We start from the raw sequence: 5,562 nt of genomic DNA, 5'->3' as shown, positions 1-5,562 counted from the left end.
TCTTCCTTACTTGGGTCTCCATTGTTTTTATCACTGGGAATCGTGTTGGTGCTAGTAAAAGTTAAAGTAACATAATCATTAACAACTGCATGAAGCTTAGTTAATTGCAGGTAGTTCTATATACTAAAGCTGCTGAAATATTTCTAGCAATTTATGTTTTCAAATGCTTCCCTGTTTTATTGTAATGATTTTACTGGTTCTGCTTAGTAGAAGCCTAGTGACAGGAAAAGGGAAAGTAGCTGTCTGGACCTGTTTGATAAATGAAAATCCAAAAAATGCAAGTTGTTAAATGAGCATCAGAAAAGACAAACACAAAAATTCTTTGACAAGACAAAATAATTCTAAATTATTACTAGTGGGCTAAAAAAATTCAGATAGACCTGTGATCTTCTAGAACTTGGTATCGTTTTAAGATTGATGGTTTAGTATTCTGTATGCTGAAAAATTCAGATGCAGCTACCAGTGAGTTGCTTTTTCCATCCGTGTTTAGGTGGTTTCACAGATGAAACATTTTGTGATGAAATGCTTTTAAGATGAAGCTGCTTAAGAGGAGATACTCCACATTCATAAAACTCCTTTTTTTTTCACTGATGTGATTTACTTCCCTGTATTCCTAGTGACTGTACCACTCCCATTGTGGCAGGTGGTGATGGTTCACTCACTGACTCAGCCAAATGCAGTTGCCTTTCTCCAGGCAGCCAGTGGCAATAGGTGATGTTTTTTTTTTCATGTGAGAGGTCTTTAATGCCATCAAACAAGTCAGAAATGTAGACAAATACTTGAAAACCGTGTAAACTGTGTGATGCTAATAGTTCTGAGCAGAGGGTATTTCTGCAGATGCTCTGTCTGTGCCACAGAGGAGTGATACATCTGCAAGCACACGTGATGCAAAGCACTCCAGGCATCCAACTAAGAACCCAGACCCCTCACAGTTTTAGTGCTGCTTTAATTCATTAGCCTGGTTCCACAGTCCTATTTTGCAAGATGTTTTATGTGAATCATGTATATGATTGTTTCTTTAGATTATTTATGTTTTCTCTATGTGGATGAGTAAGTATTATGCAGAAGGTGTGGGAGGTCGTGTAGAGCTGCAGAACTTATAAATGAGAAGTGTTGTGACATGGTTGACTAAGTTACATCATGCTGTGCTCTGTGACCATGAAGCTGCCTTAATGCACTTAATGGGAAATTAGGCACATAATTGATAAATTTATTTTGGTTTACCTTTTTAGTAGACTGTATTTTTCTTCTGTGTCTCAAAGAAGGGACTAGCTCTGTACTCAACTTTAGATACATGTTCCTTTTTTCCCTCGAATGGTGGAAGCAGCAATGTGTGACACATCACACAGTCTCCACTAAGACATGTGGAGACTTTAATCTGTTTGTGCAATGGTTGGCCATACTTATATATTAATTGGCATAATCAAAAATATCATTTGACACATAGGCTGTAAGGAAGCATTAATATATTTTTAATATTTTAAAGGGACCGAGGGAGTCAAGTTATGATTCATACTGTCAAAATCATAGAAACTTGGACAGTTAAAATTACTCCATTTGAATTCACTACAGATTAATAAAATGTACAAGTCGTGAGATGGTGGTGTGACTGCCTTATGGGAAATGGTCTTTGGGAGCAGAGTAACAGGAGGTGTAGAAGATGTGTAATGTAGCATTTAGAATATATGTAATGCATGCGTATCAAGCAAGTCATTAATACAGTATATAAAATGTAATGGGAGTATTTTTTTTGGTACTGAGGTACAGTTGTGCTAAATATTTGTCTAACAGATGTGTGTAGGTAAAATCTGGGGTTATTGCAAACTGTTTTGACAAGTATATACATATTTTTCCCAGTTTTCTTTAAAAATGCTTGGTAGGGTTTTTCACTTTATTTTGTCTTTTTTACTTAGCAATATTTACTTAGAACTGTACAGTACCAGTGTGAAATGGTTTGTTGTCAGGGTTTCTGTCACAAAGTAGAATGCATAGCTCTTGAGATGGTCTGATTTCTTTTCGGTGATGTTGGTTGCTTTTAGGTGGCCTTCAAAGCACAGATTCCTGCACACCTGGAGAGAAACATCTTGCAAAAGAAACTTCTTAAATCACAGAACAATGTAATTCCTATTGGGACTCTGATCAGTCTGTAGGCTTGGGGCATTTGTTTCTGAAAAAAACTTAGAAAAAAAATTCAGGCTGTTTCATTATTGGCTGATTTAAAACCTAAGTTGGCAACAGGATCATAAACCGGATGGAGAAGAGATTATATGTATGTGTAAGTCAGGATACCTTAATTTACATTCTTCATGCTTACTTTAACAAGAATGAAATAATTGGCTGTTTGAAAATTAGTGGTGAGTTGATAACTGTTTTCTGTGCCTGTGTCAATCATAAGACAATGCTGGAGAGTTACTTGTTGCTGTATCACTGTTCAAAGTGAGTGTAATATACACAGAATACTTGGGACTTTTAAGAAGTTTGATAATTTTATGTAATCCATCAAGCGTATTGCTGTATTTGCAAAGACATGAATATTTTCCACAATTTAAACATTTCTACCAATGTGCATTCTGTTTATATTCTACTGTACCAAAAAAAGGAATCTCAAACCCCTAGTATCTTTAACATATTATCCAGAAGTGGCTATTAATTTCCATGATTTTCAGGATTACAGACCAAAATGCAATTCTGCAAGCATTTTTTCAGCTGTTTGAAACAATTTGCTGCAAAAAAAAAACCAAACCCAAACCAAACAGTATTTTAATGTAACTTGTACTTCTTACTTAGTAGGGCACCGCTTTGACCTACAAAAAAAATTTAAAATCTTCCTTCCTCTGAGTTTGTCTACCTGGTTTCAATTCTAGAAATTACTATCCACTGCTTTGGTACTTTGTGAGAAATAAGAGGGAAGGTTTCATGGAAATAGGCAGCTACAGTCTCTTATGTGACGAATGAATACATTTTTTCCTCTTTGTTCAGCCAAAATTTCTTTTGCCCCTTAAGTTCAGATCCGGTGATGCAGCTGTATTCAGGTGGGCCAGCAGAGGATAGTACAAGGATTTGCTTTTCATTTCTTTGCAGTGGCTGAGAAGGGCACTGATAAAGCTTTGGTTGGAACCTGTTCAATTAGGACAAGGTTACTTGCATCTCAAGGTCTCTAATGCAGCCTACTCTTGTGCATCCCTCCATCCTACCCTTACTCCATCATCCTTGCAGGATTTATTTTCTAGATTAAGAAACAAGTGTTGGATCTTTTAATCACTTAAATCCGTTTTCTTGTTTTGTGGATGAGTTTGGCATTATTCTCTACAGATGCACTGAAACATTCTGTTGCAACCTTCCCATCAGTCACTTCACAACTCACTTTTCCCTTTCAGGACAGTGACTCTTGATCTTCCCTTTCAGAAAGAAACCCTGCCATAGTTGCTGTATTCAGAGACCTCCTGAGTTCTTGCTAACTTAAGTATATCTCTGTTTTAAAGTGGGTGTATACTGTTTACAGATTTTTTTTTCTGCAACTCTCTGGGCTGTAAAGGCTCAAGAAGCAGCTTTCCAAATAAAGTCAGCAACAAATATTGACTTCTCAGTCATAGAATCATAAAATGGTTTGATTGGAAGGGACCTTAAAGATCACATTTAGTCCCAACTTCCCTGCAGGGGCAGGGATACCTCCCATTAGATCAGGTTTCTCAAAGTCCAACATGGACTTACAACATTTCCAGGGGGTGAGCATCCACAGCTTCTCTGGGCAGCCTATGCCAGTGTCTCACCTCCCTCACACTAAAGAATTTCTTCCCTAATGTCTAACCTAAATCTACACTCCTGTAGTTTGAAACCATTACCTCTCATCCTGTCACTGCATGCCCCTGTAACTTGAAGGCTGCTGCTATAAGGTGTCCCTGGACGCCTCTTCTTTCTGTCCAGGCTGAACAACCCCCACTCTCTCAGCCTGTCCTTACAGGAGAGGTGCTCCATCCCTCTGATCATCTCCATGGCCATCCTATCAACTCACTCCAGCAGCTCCATGTCTGTCTTATGTGGGGGTGCTCAGAGCTGGACACAGAACTCCTGGTGCTGTCCCATGAGAGTGGAGCAGAGGGGGAGAATCACCTCCATTGACCTGTCCATGCTTCTTCTGATGCAGCCCTGGATATGTTTGGCTTTCTGGGCTGTGAGTACACATTGCTGGCTCATGTTGAGCTCCTCATCAAGTAACATCACCCCCAAGCCCTTCCCCTCAAGACTCTTCTCAATCTATTCTCTGCCCAACCTGTATTTGTGCTTGGGGTTGCCCTGTTCCAGGTGCAGGACTTTGTACTTGGCCTTGTGGAACTTCATGAGGTTGGCATGAGGCTCTCCAGCCTGTCAGGGTCTCTCTGGATGGCCTCCCTTCCCTCCAGTGTGTCAGCCACACCACAGAACTTGATGTTATCAGCAAACTTGCTGGGGGTGTGCTCAATCCCACTGCCCATGTCGCTGACAGAGATGTTAAACAGCACTGGCCCCAGTACTGACCCCTGGGGAATGCCACTCATCCCTGTTCTCCATTTGGACATTGAGCCACTGACTGCGACTCTCTGAGTGTGACCATACAGCCAGCATCTTATCCAGTGAGTAGTTCATCCATCAAATCCATGTCTTTCCAGCTTAGAGACAGGGATGTTTGATGAATTAAATACACTGCCTATTTTCTCTGAAAATCAGTTTCTAAACTCCTTGGTCAGTTTTTCTTAATCATGAGCCAAGAAGGAGGGTCCTTTTTGGTTTCCTGAAAACCTTCTCCTCTCTACTTGGACTCTCTTTTCTCCTCTTCCTGAACGCTTCTTAGCATCTTCTTCCTCACTGCCATTTCTTTTTTTGAGGAGGGTTTATTTTTTCTCAAGTTGTGTTGTAAGTGCTCTGTGGCATGCCCTCTTCTGGTTCTCTGTAGCTTCATACGTGCTCTCCATAAACTCCTCATTCCTCTGCTGGGGTGTGCTGGTGGCAGCTCCCACTCATCACAGCTGCTACCATTTTCTCTACATACTGCAGTAAAAAGCTGGAAAAACACCAGTTTCAGGACTACCTATGAAGCTCGCATTTGTTTTTTCTTACATACAATATATGAGGCTTGAATTCAAGATCAGAGTTGGGGGCCTCATTTGCTTGTAGCAAAAGATGAGGAGTTGTCGTGAGAAGAACAAGCATCAGTCCTGTGTGGGCTGGTCCCTGGCAGCAGCTCTGATCCCCCACTGGCTCCCTGAGTCTGTGGTGGGGTACTGGGTGTGGTTGTCCTTTTACTCTGCCTTAGGTAGTGGAACTGGTCACTAGAGATGACAATAAACAGTCTTGCAAACACATCTGTCCCTTAAGTTCTGAAAAAAAAGCCATTGTGGGTGTGTGGGTTAGGGCTTGCTCTGCTCGTACTGCGAGCTGTGGTCTGGTGTGTGGAATGATTTGAAAGCAACTGCTCTTTTGTCATGTGTAAAGCACTGGATGGATAGTTCTGCTGCCCAAGGAAGAAGATGTGTGAGTTCTAGGTTGTCTGGAAGTATCAGTCCTGGTGATGAGAGTGCAGAGATC

The 5,562-nt window shown here is 40.7% G+C and overlaps 1 protein-coding gene across 2 annotated transcripts in view; it reads left to right on the top strand.

Annotated features, from left to right (window-relative positions):
• The window catches only part of LDLRAD4 (low density lipoprotein receptor class A domain containing 4), a 289,376-nt gene that overhangs the window by 25,550 nt on the left and 258,264 nt on the right, over positions 1-5,562 (top strand). The gene's annotated exons all lie outside the window — the stretch shown is intronic.

This window comes from Heliangelus exortis, chromosome 2 (assembly GCF_036169615.1).
Source record: "Heliangelus exortis chromosome 2, bHelExo1.hap1, whole genome shotgun sequence".
Taxonomy (NCBI): Eukaryota; Metazoa; Chordata; class Aves; order Apodiformes; family Trochilidae; genus Heliangelus; species Heliangelus exortis.
The sequence above is the reverse complement of the archived record's forward strand: the minus strand, read 5'-3'. Positions and strand labels throughout refer to the sequence as shown.